The 14,348-nt window shown below is 36.5% G+C and overlaps 2 long non-coding RNA genes across 3 annotated transcripts; one reads left to right on the forward strand and one right to left on the reverse strand.

Moving 5' to 3' along the window:
* Positions 1 to 680: 680 nt before the first annotated feature.
* Positions 681 to 13,213, reverse strand: LOC138107354 (uncharacterized). Of its 2 annotated transcripts, none has more exons than XR_011149435.1 (4): positions 13,181 to 13,213; positions 11,291 to 11,503; positions 3,544 to 3,645; positions 681 to 1,222 (listed from the first exon to the last, which is right to left on the reverse strand). It is a non-coding gene; the product is annotated as an uncharacterized lncRNA (long non-coding RNA). The 2 variants fall into 2 exon arrangements; XR_011149434.1 differs by lacking the exon at positions 13,181 to 13,213 and adding an exon at positions 12,743 to 12,786.
* LOC138107355 (uncharacterized) lies at positions 12,964 to 14,093 on the forward strand. The gene is made up of 3 exons (XR_011149436.1): positions 12,964 to 13,052; positions 13,168 to 13,202; positions 13,470 to 14,093. It is a non-coding gene; the product is annotated as an uncharacterized lncRNA (long non-coding RNA).
* The last annotated feature ends 255 nt before the right edge of the window (positions 14,094 to 14,348 follow it).

A 14,348-nucleotide genomic window follows, 5' to 3' on the forward strand; every position in this document is an offset into this window, starting at 1 on the left:
GTCTCTCCCTTCTGATCTGCAGTTAATGAGTAAACATGAGAATTTGGAAGCAAGGAGGAAAGGTTCTGCACGCTCCACAGGCATCAGCTCTCTGGCACAGCTGTCTAAGTTGCATGCTTGCTTTCGTGTCTGTCCTGGTGATTTCATTGTGAGATGATTTAGGTGATTCCTGCCCAGGTGGTCTGTTGCTAATGTGTTCTCCCCACTAATGAAAAACTGAACATTTGATTCAGGGTTAAAAAGACTTCTGGGCACCGAACCACTGAGGATGAAGTGTTGCAACACAGAATAACATCAAAGGCTTCCAAGGATCTGGGAATAAATAGCATCCAAAATATCATCACTGGAAGTAACAGGGAATGCTGAAACAAAAGCAATTTAATGTTGTTTCCATTTGTTTTCATGTATGCTTTAGATATGCATTAAAACCTGATTGAATCTGACAGATTGTCATGTAGGAAGCTGTTTGCACACAGGTTAGTATACAGAAAATGAGCTGCAGCTGCACTGATTTTTTTGAGCAACTAAAAGAATCATTAGATGGGAATGGTTGAATGATAAGGGACTAAGAAAACACCTTATCTGCTTTCAATAAAACTGTATTTTGTATAATTAATTCCTTATAATTTTTATATAGAAATATAAAATGATAAAAATGTAATGTTCTTCTGTTGCCCCTCTTGCATTTTGATAACATTTCTATCAGTTCCCTATCAGTCAGATTTTACAGATTTGTATAACAGTCTAGGCAATAGCTCACCACTTGTACTGATTTCCTGTGGTTTGGTAATCACTTTTCTTTCACTGCTTCTTTCCTAACACCACTCCTCAGAATGTACTTTAGACCGCATCATTTAGACTGGTGTTATTATCTTCAAGCAAAACAACCAAATCTGAGCCAAACCTTCAGTAGTTGACTAATGACAGATGGATAAATTTTAACTATAGTTTTTATCTGATAATTACTGGGAAACTTATCAAGTTCCTCAGTGAGTTCTTTTTATTCACTTGTCAAAGATTACTTTGCTAGACTTTTTCTTTTCTGAGAAGCACAGAACTTCAAGGTGCTGAAAAGAAGCATGTAGGATGGAGTTCAAGCACTAAGAGGGCTCATTCCACTTCACTACACCCATATGAACCCCAAATATAGTCAAACTTGTAAATCTGAAGACTATGGTGAAGTTTAAAGCCTCTTGCTGTAGACATAGATGGCTCCAACAACCTGTGGGAAAGAAATGCAAGTTCCTAGTGACTAAGGCAGTCTGTAAGATATGTTTTGGATAGGGATAAGATTTTTTATTTTAGTCCGAAATATGGTACCAACCGTACAGGATACTTGACAAAACTATGTTTGAATGTCACCTAGCAATCTCCCACCAGCCTTTCTTTTATAGATTCTACTCAGGAGCTGAAGTATACATTTGAAAATCTACTACAACAAATATTTTACTACTACCTTATCTAGACACTGAAGAAGATGCTGAAGTGGCCAACATCTTGTCAGTGCTATTATATCCTCTCTTTTTCCTACTGCTTTACAAATCAGTTCAGATCACCTTCTATGACTACTATGAACAAACTTCTGAAGCACCCTCTGAGGTTACATTTCTTTAACAGTGTTGATAATACCAGCAAAACATTGCTCCAAGAATCAGTCAGCACTGAGAAAACAGTATCTGTGAATGGCACAAGAGATCTTTCTACATTTTCAAGATGCTGACAAAAATTTCAGTGGGAGATTGTGGATGCTGCATTGCATAAAAATTACAACTTAACAGAAGGAAAATATCTGTACAGGTCTTTAGAAGACATATTACTCTGGCCTTTGATAAACATAAAGCAATACTGCCTCAAACCTATAGTGATTACAAAAACATACAATGTTGTGATGATAATGAGAAAATAAGCTAAATCATAATCCTGCAGTAGTTAAGGAAAACAACCATAATATCTGATCTTCAGCCACTGCTTTGATGCCAAAGTACTCTTCTATCATCCAGACTGTTTATTCTTTAACGCTAGCCAAATATTTGGTAATTTTAATTTTTTTCAGGTTGCTGTTCTAATTTTATGAATGTCTAGATTTCAATACAGAACAGCTTAAAAGCCCTGAGCCCTCCCCCTGAGGGAGATGATTGCCTCCCTCTTCCAGGATGAGGGCTGAGTTCATTTGCAGTCAGTGAAGACGATGTTAATTACAAACCCCTCAGGGCGGGGAACAAGCACCTTTTGTCAGAGATCTTGCCCAGGACACTGTAACCCTGAGTTCTCAATGCTCTGCCCATCCCACCATGACAGAACCAGGGCCCAAATGTTCTTTAAAACTTAAGTAGTCAGATATTCTGGATGGGCACATTCTCCAGCTTTCTGTTGAAGCAAGGTCTTTGTTTTATCATGATTGATTAAATCACCAGGCTAGAAGGGGCAGAAGCAAGAAAAATACAAACAGAAGAGAGTACTTGTGTCAAAGTCATTGGGAGTCTGTTCCTTATGACTAATCTAAAAAACGTATTTTTTTCAAGCATAAATTCTCCCACCTGCATGCCCAAACCATGAGGATAGAGACCTCTTGGTGACTCTCTGAGCACCAGGATTCAAGTATCCCTTGCAACACCATTGCTGTTCGGCAGGAAGGAATCACAGGGTCTCAGAGACTGCCCCACTACATCATCCTGGTGTCTGCAGAACTAGGACGTCTGCAGCTGCACATAGTCAAGGATCCTGCCAAGTGAGCATCTGAACAGTCAGAGTTACTTGACAAAAAGACATTTCTGAGCCATGAGTCCTCAGAAATCAGCTAAACCTTCTGGACCTCAAATGGATGGGCAGGTTTAATTTTTAGTCCGTGAAAGGAACTAGTAGCCCAGGGAAGGACGAGAGCTCATGCTTCTGGACCAGCTTTACGCTCTTTTAACTCTCCTCAGTAACAGTCTGTGAAACTCAGGCCATCAAAAGAGGTTTAATCTCTCTGCTGGGATAAATACGTAGTTTAGGTCTTGCCAAGACTCTGTGTCTGTGTATATACATGTGTCCACTGTACAGCACATGGTTTCATACAGAGTCCTCTTGAAAATCTTAATTGGTAAAATCTGTTTTAAAAGTATGGAAAATGCTTGAAGTTAATAATTTTTTTCTCATAAGGATCATCTTAGCAGGTCATGGTGAAACAGGCCAATATATAAACCAAAACAAACAGATGGCACAACAAATTAAGTTTGGTTGTTTTTTTGGTTTTTTTTTTTACATCTCCTTGCAATATATGCATATTTTTGGACATCTGTGTGAAATTAATTCTGATTTTACATAAACAGTCAGTAATTGCAGTTATTGTGAATTCTAAAGTTTTTTTTTTTTATTAGATTAACAAGACCATAGGAAAAAAAACTGAACAGCAAATACACAGGATTTCTTGAATGATTAACAAATAAATAAAACCCACATTTGTTCCTAGTTTTCTGTTATCACAGAAAATAAGTCTATCTGATCAGAATTAAGAAAGAAAAATATTAATCATAAATGGAAGCAATATACAAATCACTTCACCTGTTCTCTTTCTGGTTCACTACAATTCTTGGCTGCTTCTGTGTTATTCAGCTTGTTTCGAATGCCAGCTAATGCATTATGAAATCTTATCCTCCTAAGAGACTGGATATCCACAGAACAGATAGAAAGAACAAGGAAAAAGAAAGAAATTATGTAAGCTCCAATCAACAATGTACAACAGAAACTACCAAGAGGCAATTGTTGTCTTGGAAAATATTACAATATTTGTTCAAAAGTGAATAGCTCCTGTCAAACTCAAGGGTGGGGGGTTTTGGGTTTTTTGGGATTTTGTTTTGTTTTGTTTTTTTTCTTTTTTTTGTTTTTAATCAATATACAGTGCATTTTTATCCCATCTCAGTTTCAGAATTTTCTTCTGCACTCTGTCAAGGTTTTTGTACTTTTACACTGATCACAATATAAATCAATGATTTACATTTAAGGTGCAAAATAGCCAAGTGCAAAAACCTTATATGGTGCAATTCCTCCTATGGAACAGGAAAGTTTTCTAAGATAGTGTTATCCATCAGTACACAGCTACAATTTCCTCATTCTGTTGTTGCTTATAGACATGCTGGGGACTAGTGAGAATATGTCAGAAAAAAACTACTGTGTATCCATGTGAATTACTTTGAAAGGAGCTTGGGGTTTATTTGTGGATGACAAGGTAAAACTGTCCAAGCTTTTCAGCTGCTCTCTGGCTTCTTGAAATAGAATTGGGAACTGTGGAAGCAAAAAAAAAATTCTTCCTGATTCTAGATCTTTCAGAGTTGTGGTTTTTCAATGCCTAATGAGCAATTAGTCATTTACAGGGATATGGTAAATATTCAGAGCTTTGAAACTCCTGGGTCCGTGGTTTGTAGAGTACTAGTATTTCATCCTTACTAAGTAGGTGGATGAGTTTTGATAAAAGAGAAAATATCTCTTTTATGTACACTTTTCTATGTGCTTATAGAAATTCTCCAAATTTTATGAAGTCTGCATATACCTATGTTCATATTACTCAGATGCCAGGATATAACATCTCTGTTATAACTCTGACAATTCAGAGTTCATATTTTAGAGCTGCCATAAACAAAAATCCCAAATTTTTCATGAAGAAAATTTTGAGTTGCTCACAAACCTTTCTCGTGGAATTATAATGGGGGAGGAAGAGATATCAAGGAAAAATAAATGACTGGCCTTCAAAGTTCAGCCCCTGAAACTTCAGTCATGCAGGTAAAACTGCAAATCAACTACTGGACAATCCTCAAATTGTCCTTGTTAATTATGCTTATAACTTGGTATGAAAAATGGTTTAATTTTTTTTTTCTTTGTTCTAATTTGAAGTTTGTAACCATTGAACTGATGCCACTGAAAAAGGACAGACACCATATTTTCAGCTTTGGGCAGATTTCACCTTTTACAAATACTTGATAAATTTTGATCTCAGTATGCTAACTTTGGAAACAAGAAAAGCTGTGAAGAATTCTGTGTGGGTAAAGAAGAAAGAATATTGAACTAAAAATCTGCCATCTGCAGTGCAATGAGAAATTTACCTTTGGAATTTCAAGCAGAAAAAGTAGCTGGCCTTGAAAATAGAAAGTAAATCAAAGTATTTTGCAATGCTTGCTCATATTTTTCCTTCCCATCTCTCAGTTAGAAATGATATTTCTATTTTAACTTCATCAACAATGAGAGAACATTGAGGGTTTGTTGTTTGGTGATTTCCATTTTCTTTCCTACTTTCAACAAGCATACATTTTTCACTGTATCAAGTAAACATCAATAACTGATTTACATCTAAGTTTAGACTTATATGTACTGTACTGTATTTTCTCTTCATCTAAAATATCTTTTGGCTCTTTTCAGCAAGCTCTGGGCCAACAGTAGAAATCCAAGAGAAAATATTAGCTGAGAATGGTCAGAGGGTAAGTTTCTACTAGGGGGAAAAACATCTTTCATTTAATGCAGTTATGTTTAGATAATTTTTCTTCCTGGAAAAATGGAGCTTTTAGTGTAATGAGTAAATAGAACTCCAATGTTACGAGTATACTCTCTGGTTGTGACAGCTGTTGTGGGAACCTCAAGTGAGAAATTACATTATGTCTAGAGACTACTGGTGTAGTTTAGGGGTCCTGAAAACCAATAGGCTGATAGCCCAAGAAATTCTCCTAGCTTTTCATAGTCCAGCTTTGTGCAAGACTTAACCTGCTAAATAGGATTCAAGGGTGCAGTGAGTGAGGTAGCTTGTCTCATCATATCTCTTACACCAACAGAGGTTTAGGCTCTGAGTTTTTCTGATTCCTACTGTGCTCAGCAGGAGAAGCTTAGATGCTAAGAAAACTCCAAGGTCAAAGTACTAAAGCAGATTCTGGGATTTTCTAGAGCTCAGCTCCTGATGAATGGGTGCTCTGAAAATCCAGCAATTGAAATACCCTAGGAATCTAAACCTAGTCTGTTTTCCATTCTTTATTCATGGTTTTATTTTGGAGTGTATTTTCTACCTGTCATGCCAAGATGTGCCATGATAAGCTGTCCTCATAATCCAACACTGCAAGTCATGTCCAGATTCAAGTGAGTAAAATTCAACATCTCCCACATACTCATATTATGTCTGAAAATAAATGTATGTCCATAGATTTGGTTGCCATTTTTTTTTTAACCTTATTTTCCCCAAACTCCACTTCTACATGGTGAAATGACAGGAACATTTAATTCTGCAAGGGCTTTTTAAAATTCGTATTTTAGTTTGCCTGTCTGAGTACAGTGAGAGACCAATGACCTTTTCCTCCCTGTCAGCACTGTGAACAGCAAGCTCCCTTCAAACATTATAGCATCCAAACACTGTGCTGCCTCACTTCAAGTAAAGCATGAGCTTAAATATATTACTGTGCTGAGATTCAAATGATGAGTTATTTTAGCATAGCTGTTCCTCAGCCAAGTTATTTATAAGTCAATAATTTCCATGGAACTGTACAAGGCCTAGAAAAAAGTCAATGTAATGAAGTTTTTATAAAAATTACACAAGAAAAATTTGAAAAGACACTAAAAAAGTTATAACCCCTGTAACTCATGGATGACAAGTTCTCTCAAATGTAGACTAAATTTTAGCAAAGTTAGTTAAAATTTACTATGAGTTTTGTAAATTCTTCAGTGTTAGAACTCAGTTCTGTGGTGTTATCCATGGTATCACAGTGCACTATTTTTGGTCCGTTTTTGGAACCAAGCAGCTTTCTGAAGTTTTTTGTGTCTATTTGAAGCATTTATTTCTTATTCAGTCCATATTTTTTCTAGTAACTGCATAGGCCATGGGCACCATTTTGCTTGATATAGTGCTGAAGACAAAAATGAGTCATGTCCCCACTTGCTGACACTCTCAGGCAGATTGCACCTGAGCCGCTAACAGAGGGGAAACATGATAGCATGGTCTGGGATTCACAGCCAGCTACAGCCCCATCACTAACCAAACCCATCTAATGGCTAAACTCAATACTGAGAGACCATCAATGCTATTTAACCTCTATTATTCAATATCTCTCTCACGTAAAGTAAAGTTCATCTCTGTCTCCATATTTGAGCTGATATGGAAAGACTAGGGTGTTGACACAGGAAAAGCCAGGGGTAGCATATAGTACGTGGACAGTAAACATGGTGACTCAAGTCTGACCAGGATCCTAAGGAAAAAATGTTTCCAGGAAATATTCACTTCACTGCCTTTTGTAGGTAGCAAGGGCTTTTAAATATAGGAGCTGGCTCCTAATAATCAGATACATGCATGCATAGATCACATACTCTGTCATACTGTCAGTAAAGACTCAGTAAGTCCATACTATCATTTTTGACTTCAAACTCCTGAAATAGGCTCCACATCCTTGGGCACCAGCTGCTCTAGGGAAAGTACATGGTCCCTGCAGCCTAGAAAAGGACATGGGGACAGTACCAGTTTGCATCCATGGGTGTTTGTTGCCTGGCAGTTCCTTTGCTGCCCCATAAAAATACTACCTCCAAGGATGAGTGTGGGACTGAGTAGGGGGTCACTGAGATTTTCTATCTAGTACTGCATGCACATGGCTGACACCTGTTTGAAGCAGCAGCAGAGATATTGAGAGTAATGGGGGAACCCACAAAAAAAAGGCAATCAAACACTCAGACAAGCTGGAATTACAGAACACAAACTGCATGACAGTGTATGTCTAACACAGGTTTTCCATACGAAAATGTTAATCCCCCTTTGCTGTTTTGTTTCAAGGGAAATCCAGACCTCTGTACATCACTGCTTCTATGGAATTAGTACAAGCCCTGTGATTCTGGGGTAGCAACCATACCTTCTATAGTCACAGTTCAGCAAAACTTTCCATTTAACAAGCAATTTTTAAATATACTTGAAAATTCAGTCAAAGTATCTCCCTTTATCATGCTGAATTACTAAAATAAGGAGCAATGTCTTCATAGATTGCTAATTCAGCCAGACTGCTGGGTTCCAGCTGATTGGTCACAGAGAAAAAGAAAGACTGAGCTTTACCAGATACTTTACTGAGCTGAAGGTTTAGAGGGAGAGGGACTTTGAAAAATACCTCCTTTACATCAATAGCTTGGAATATTTTCAAAGAACAAGGAAAAGTAAGAAATTAACAAGGAGTTATGAAGTACTGGATTGAATTATGTTTGCTCAGATGCAGACACATTTCACAATCCCTGATATTCTCCGGGAATGATTTGTGAACAGCATCACTTGGCATATTTGAATGCTTTTTTTTTTTCAAGGCCATCTTTCCATCTTCCACCTACACCCCTATCTCAACATCCTGTTACTTTTAAGCACCACTAAAAGATCTGTATGAATTCTGAAGATATTTTTTTACTTTATCTGTTTATACTTCATTACAATGTCATGTTTTGGCAGCATACTAATCTTTTTCACAAGTCCGTGATGTAGCCACTTTGTGTTTCTCCTAGGTATATCAACTTTATGTGAAAAACAAGAGTGGGCACAGTCTATTCTAGATGTTCATTATTTCACATTTTCTCTGTCAGAAATGGCATCATTAAAGAGAAAAATATATAGGACAGTCAGTAACAGTAGCCTCTTTTTTTTTTTGGCCTGTGTTTAGATAGCATAGGGTTCTGCCAACTTTCTAGAGAAAAACATATGGCTTTGTGAGTTTTATACACTTATAGAGAATAATGAACATATGCTGGTACTTTTAAAAAAACCATGTAAACCAGAAATAAAATGAAAAGTTGTATGAAAATATGAAGGTTACAAAGTTTATCATGTTGCAGAAAGATACTTTTGACATATTGCTCCTATTAAATTTCTATAAGGTTTAGTTAGACAGCTGTGGTTCATACTTTCTATAACAAAGCTGAAGTTACATCACTGCACATGGAATGCAATTGCAACAGGAAAAGATACAGTGAAATAGCTTAAGGAAACTATTAACTAGATTGTTATTGCTAATAATTTGTGACCAATATTGTCTCACAAATAAGTGTTAATTTAAAAGTAGTTTAGCAGCACCTATTCCAGTCTTTGCTTTGGTAGCAGCTGTGGGCTGGAGCCAACAGGGGCACTGGAGTAAATCTACTAAAGGCATTAAGGACCTAACACAAAACTAAATCCAGTGGTATCTCCCCTCACAGGTGCCTCCATCCTGTACATGCTGCCATGGCATTTGGGTTAGATTTTCAGGTTTCCAGAACTTCCAAACCATTCTGAATCCTATCCCCGAAATTAGTAATGTTATGCTCACATAGAGGTGAGCACAAAACTGACACCTGGTTTCCAGTAGTGTTTTGAATTCTGCTGGTGGTACTACATGTTGTTAACACACTGACATTGAAATAGTGGGTTATTGTAATTTGCTCAATTAATAACTAGGACTTTTTAAAAAATAATTGAGGAATATATGATCAAACAAAGAGAATTAAAGCTGAATAGTACAGAACAGATTGAAAAATATGTTTTTAAGGATTGATTTCTAATTGCTATATCCTAGTATTGGTTTCTAATTTAATCCTAGTATACCAAATATTACCATACCTTTTCTGGCAGTGTGTGAAAACGTTGAAAGAGGGCTAATAACAGGGCAAATAACAATCCAGTGTGACCTTCCTAGAATTTTCTGCCTAATGCTTGGAGGATGGGAACTCATTGACAATGGTTTCTTGAGGAAGGGTTTTTCAAACCTGTGTCTTTATGTTACTTCTCTTTTCACTTTCTTTGGAAAATAATGAATAAAGAACAAAACAGAGAAATGGTGAATGCAAAGGTTGAAGAAATGAAAATATCTATTTTGATATATCTTGTCTCTGTTTCTTCCACAGGTGAAGAAATGATCTGACACATTTGCTTCTATGTTAGTGAATAAAATATGCTTACACATAAATATACTTAAAAAAAAAAAAAAAAAAAAAAAGATGGAGATAGCAAAAATGTGTCTTAGCTCTGTCTTTATGAAAGTTTCAGTTAGCCAGCTACCTATGTGGCTTCCCAAGGCCTGGATGTGTAGTAAATTGCTGAATGAACATTTCAAGGACAGTATATTTCTGGGGTGATGAAGGATGCTGTGGGGCTTGTAAATTGACTTAAAAGCAGCATTCCCATTAAAAACAAAAACAAAACAAATAAACAAAACCACAACCAAAATAACCTCTTTTTGGAAACCAAAATCTTCCTCTCTTTGCATTTAATTTTCTTCTCATTGTAATGTGAAAGAGTAGATCTAGAAACTTTCTGAAAGTCACTAACATAAAAAAAACCCTCCCATTTTTTAGAAGCTGTTTGTCTATCAGATGGAAATGTCAAACCTTATTCAACACTGACAGTCATCTTGTGAAAACTGTACCATAGATGATGATACAAAGCAAACATCCATTTTCTTTATTCTCTTTTCTGTCCAATATACACATGGCAGAGGAATCTGACAGAAGACCAGCTGAATCATTACAAGATAATAGAACTCAGAGTTTAAAAGGTGTTAAATTATCTGATCTGCTCTTTTGCCTGGATCAAATTGATTCCTAGCACGTATTCCATGCAGTTTTTTTCAGGTTATTTTTAGATTTCCTTTACAGGGCCACAGGCTTCAAAGTTGTCATTTATAAGGTCTACACACTTACATGAAAAAGAATACTGTACTACAGGAAGAAATAAAACACCAAAAATCCAGACACCATTTGAAATGGTGAATAATTGTATGTTTCACTACGGAAAACAGACAAAAAGAGGTGGAGGAATCCTTCTTTGAAATTCAAAATGAGTCAGGGCTGAGTTGAGTTTAATTTTATCTGCAGTTAAGTCATTTTAAAGAGCTTATCCAAAACTCTTCAAATGCCCCAAGAATTTGAACACTGGCCACTCTGAGATATCTGTATCTCACTTGCATCAATACCTCAGTAGCATTTTGGGGCTTTTCAAAGCTTACATCTTGAAAATATGTTGACTATATTGACATCAGTATTTGAATCCTCCCACAGATCTTCCCTCTCAACTAGAACTGAAGCAAGACAGAAATGACATTAGAAACTGATTGTTCATTATAATCTCCCGTTCAATGTTCCTTTGAATATGTCGATACTGGCCACCAAAAGATAGCAGAAAAAACTAGTTTGAGGTAGCATATGTGCTTCAATCCCCATAATTTTTGGAATTAATTTCTTTTCCTAGTGCAGTGTAGTCCATCCCACTGACATCAGTAGGTATTTAAAGGATGAGTTAGGTGCAACTGTGCTATTTTCCTTTGTTAAAGAGGTAAAAGTATCTTACCTTATACATCCTGTAGGTGAAGAATGGAAAAATCTCCATGAGATTCCTGCCTTCATTGTCCTAATCTGTCACAACTTCATCCATTTCCAACAAAGAATTTGTTCACGACGTTTTGCAACAAAAATAAATTCTTAGCGACTGCAAGTACACTGCAGAGTAGGCCAATAAGTAGAATCAGGCAGAGAGGTCTGTCAAATGCAACTATTTTGGAAACTCCAAAAGATTAAAAAGTACAATAGATTAAAAAATATTTGGACCTATTTTAACTCTGTAAACAACAGCAATCATAACATCCTTTTGAGAAATGCATCATTTTGCAAAATAATATCCTTTTGAGATTAGATCTTTTCTACTAGTTAGCTCTGTTCAACTGAAGTATTTCCAACAATAAAATATATGATCTTTGACTATATAGAATGCATATTAATTTATCTTAAAAAATGTAAGTGGGGAATGAGAGCTAAAAACCTCAGAGTTATCAAGGCAGAATGGTTTGTTATAAATTATTCTCCCCAGGAAAAGTGATGGCCCACAGGAAGAGTGAATGCAGTAACTGTTTGCCACTTAGATTAATCTCACTGTGAGCATGATATATTATCAGGATATGCTCTGAGAAAGGATGAATCAGAAATGATAAAAAATGCATTAGCATACAATGACACCGTTTATGAAAGAAAAAGTATGTTTCTTGTTTAATGGTGACAGAAAAATCCCCTTTATTTTACAAAACCTATCATTTCAAATTATGAGGTTCTTTCTAAATCTGGCGGGTTTTTTCTAATTTATTATTTTATTTTTTAAAATAAAATTAACATGAGATCTGCTAATTGGTTCTCAGACTTGAAAATGGTAGGGCTGTCTCCTACATAACCCCTTGCTGTTACTTCCTCTTTCAGGTGCTTCTGCCAGTTGGATGAAGAGATGTGAGGTTTGGCAGAATTAGGCCCTGGATTTCTGAGTGGAGAGCAAACAGCTCAGACACAAAATTCTCCCAGATCCCTGGTACCATTCAAGGGATGGCTGCAGTCAGGTTCTGGCTACTCAGACTGATCAGTGTTACTCTCTGCCCTGGTCAATCACACAGCAATTCTAATTACTATAGAAGTATGTCCCACATGTTTTGAAAACAGAAATCCTAAATTGAAGATTTTTACATTATTACTCAGGATTAGATAGTAGTGCACACACTGTCAAGATCTTCATGTGGTGCAAATTAGCAGAGATCACTGACTTTTAGTATTGCATCAGGGACTCTATCAGAGAAGTAGTTAAAACTTCTGCAAGTGCCCTACATTACCCACAAGGTCAGCATTTCTACCACCTGTGTTAAAGGCTGTCTAAAATCATATATCTTTTATCAGAATGCATTCCGGAAAATAAACTGAGTTCTGAAATAGGACATAATTTAATGATGATGAATTAAACACAAAAAACAAAAGATAAAAGACATACCTTTGTAGCCACATTTGCTTACATCATTTCTGAGACTAATTGACATATTAAAGACAGCTGTTGAAGCAAGCCAAGCTTGTTAGCATGAAATTACTTCCTTGCTGAAAAGGTGCCAGTGTTAACATTTTCCATAGAAGTAACAGGTGATAAAAGATAACTGTGTATAACAGCTGCAGTATCTTTTATTTTAGAACAGTAAGGGTACATATTTCCTGGGGGAAGAAAGAGTACCTGTATAGAATAAAAGTGGTTACAGCCCACCTGTGCAGAGCACAATTGACAAGTGGTGATGAGGATTCGTCATGTCTAGGCAATTACATTAAAATGACTCAGGAAGAAGCTATGAAGCTATCCTCCATATGATAACTAAAAATCATTGATATGTTTTCTTAAACTGCCTAAGATTAATTTCTTCTCTCTTTTAGACACAAGACTTACCAGATAGATGTGAACAGAAGAGGTATTTACTGCTGTGTGGAGTAATCAAAGGGTTATCAGTGGAACACCTATCCTTGTCTAGTCTCTATTTTCATGAATTTTTTTAGAAGACAAGTATATTTTTTTATCTGAAGAGTTTAAAGAAATACTATTATACTCCAGATTTGGCATTTGCTAGGTTAATTCCTTTTTAAGGAATTTTGATCAAATCTTTTAAGATTTGAAAACCTGTAAGTAAAGGGAGAGATTAAAAAGCACCCTGTGATTTTTGGCTCTTCTCCTCCCCCAGAATGCTATCACCAAATTCCTGAAGCATGCAGTAGGAGCATTAGCCTTGCTCGAAGTCAGGAGAAGCCCTGACTTATAACACCAGGATCTGCACACCTAATTTTATCATGAGCAGATGTGCTGTGCTGTATGTTAGGCTGGAGAAAGGGAGAAGCAGGTGCTTCAAACAACAGAATCCAGAGATTCACATCCTGTGACCCTTTTCTACCTTGTCTTTGCTGGTGGTCATATCCAGAGGGGACATCTGTAACCTTTTATTGGATCCGAGCAGTTTAAATTTATAGTTTAAAATGTAAATACCACCTAAATTAAAGATACCTGAGCTATTTTAAAAAGCACATAGATGTTTGACTTTCACTGACAGCCAAGATGTAGTTTTGTGAAGCCAGAGACATTATGCAACACTGGGATTCATTTAAATCAAAGGGCATCAAATGTGTAAATACCCCAAAGTCCTCCTAAAGCTCCACTAAGTTTTCTTTTGCCAGTTTTGCCATTAGTCAAATTTACCCATTTGCATTCAGGCAACTTCTACGTTACAGGGAGAGCTCTTAATGGGGCATAGTACATACAGCTTCAGATTAGAACAGCAATTGAAATGCTAGGTGCTCTGAAATCAGAGCTCTGGTTTCAATGTGCTGAGAAATCTACTGCATTTTCACTGAAGTAATACACATTTAGAAAGGGTAGGAGAGTGGCCACACTTGTAGCACATTTTGTCATGTATTGTCAGAATGTTCTCAAAACCATAAACCTCTGCTTAAGTAGGACCCTACAATGATTATCAGAAAAGCTCCAGGTAACACACTATCAAATATTCTTTCTTCATAGCAGCATCTCTTTTGCTCACCTTTCCCACTTTTACTGCCTAAAGATTATA

The sequence above is a fragment of the Aphelocoma coerulescens genome, chromosome 3, assembly GCF_041296385.1.
Source record: "Aphelocoma coerulescens isolate FSJ_1873_10779 chromosome 3, UR_Acoe_1.0, whole genome shotgun sequence".
NCBI classification, from domain to species: Eukaryota; Metazoa; Chordata; class Aves; order Passeriformes; family Corvidae; genus Aphelocoma; species Aphelocoma coerulescens.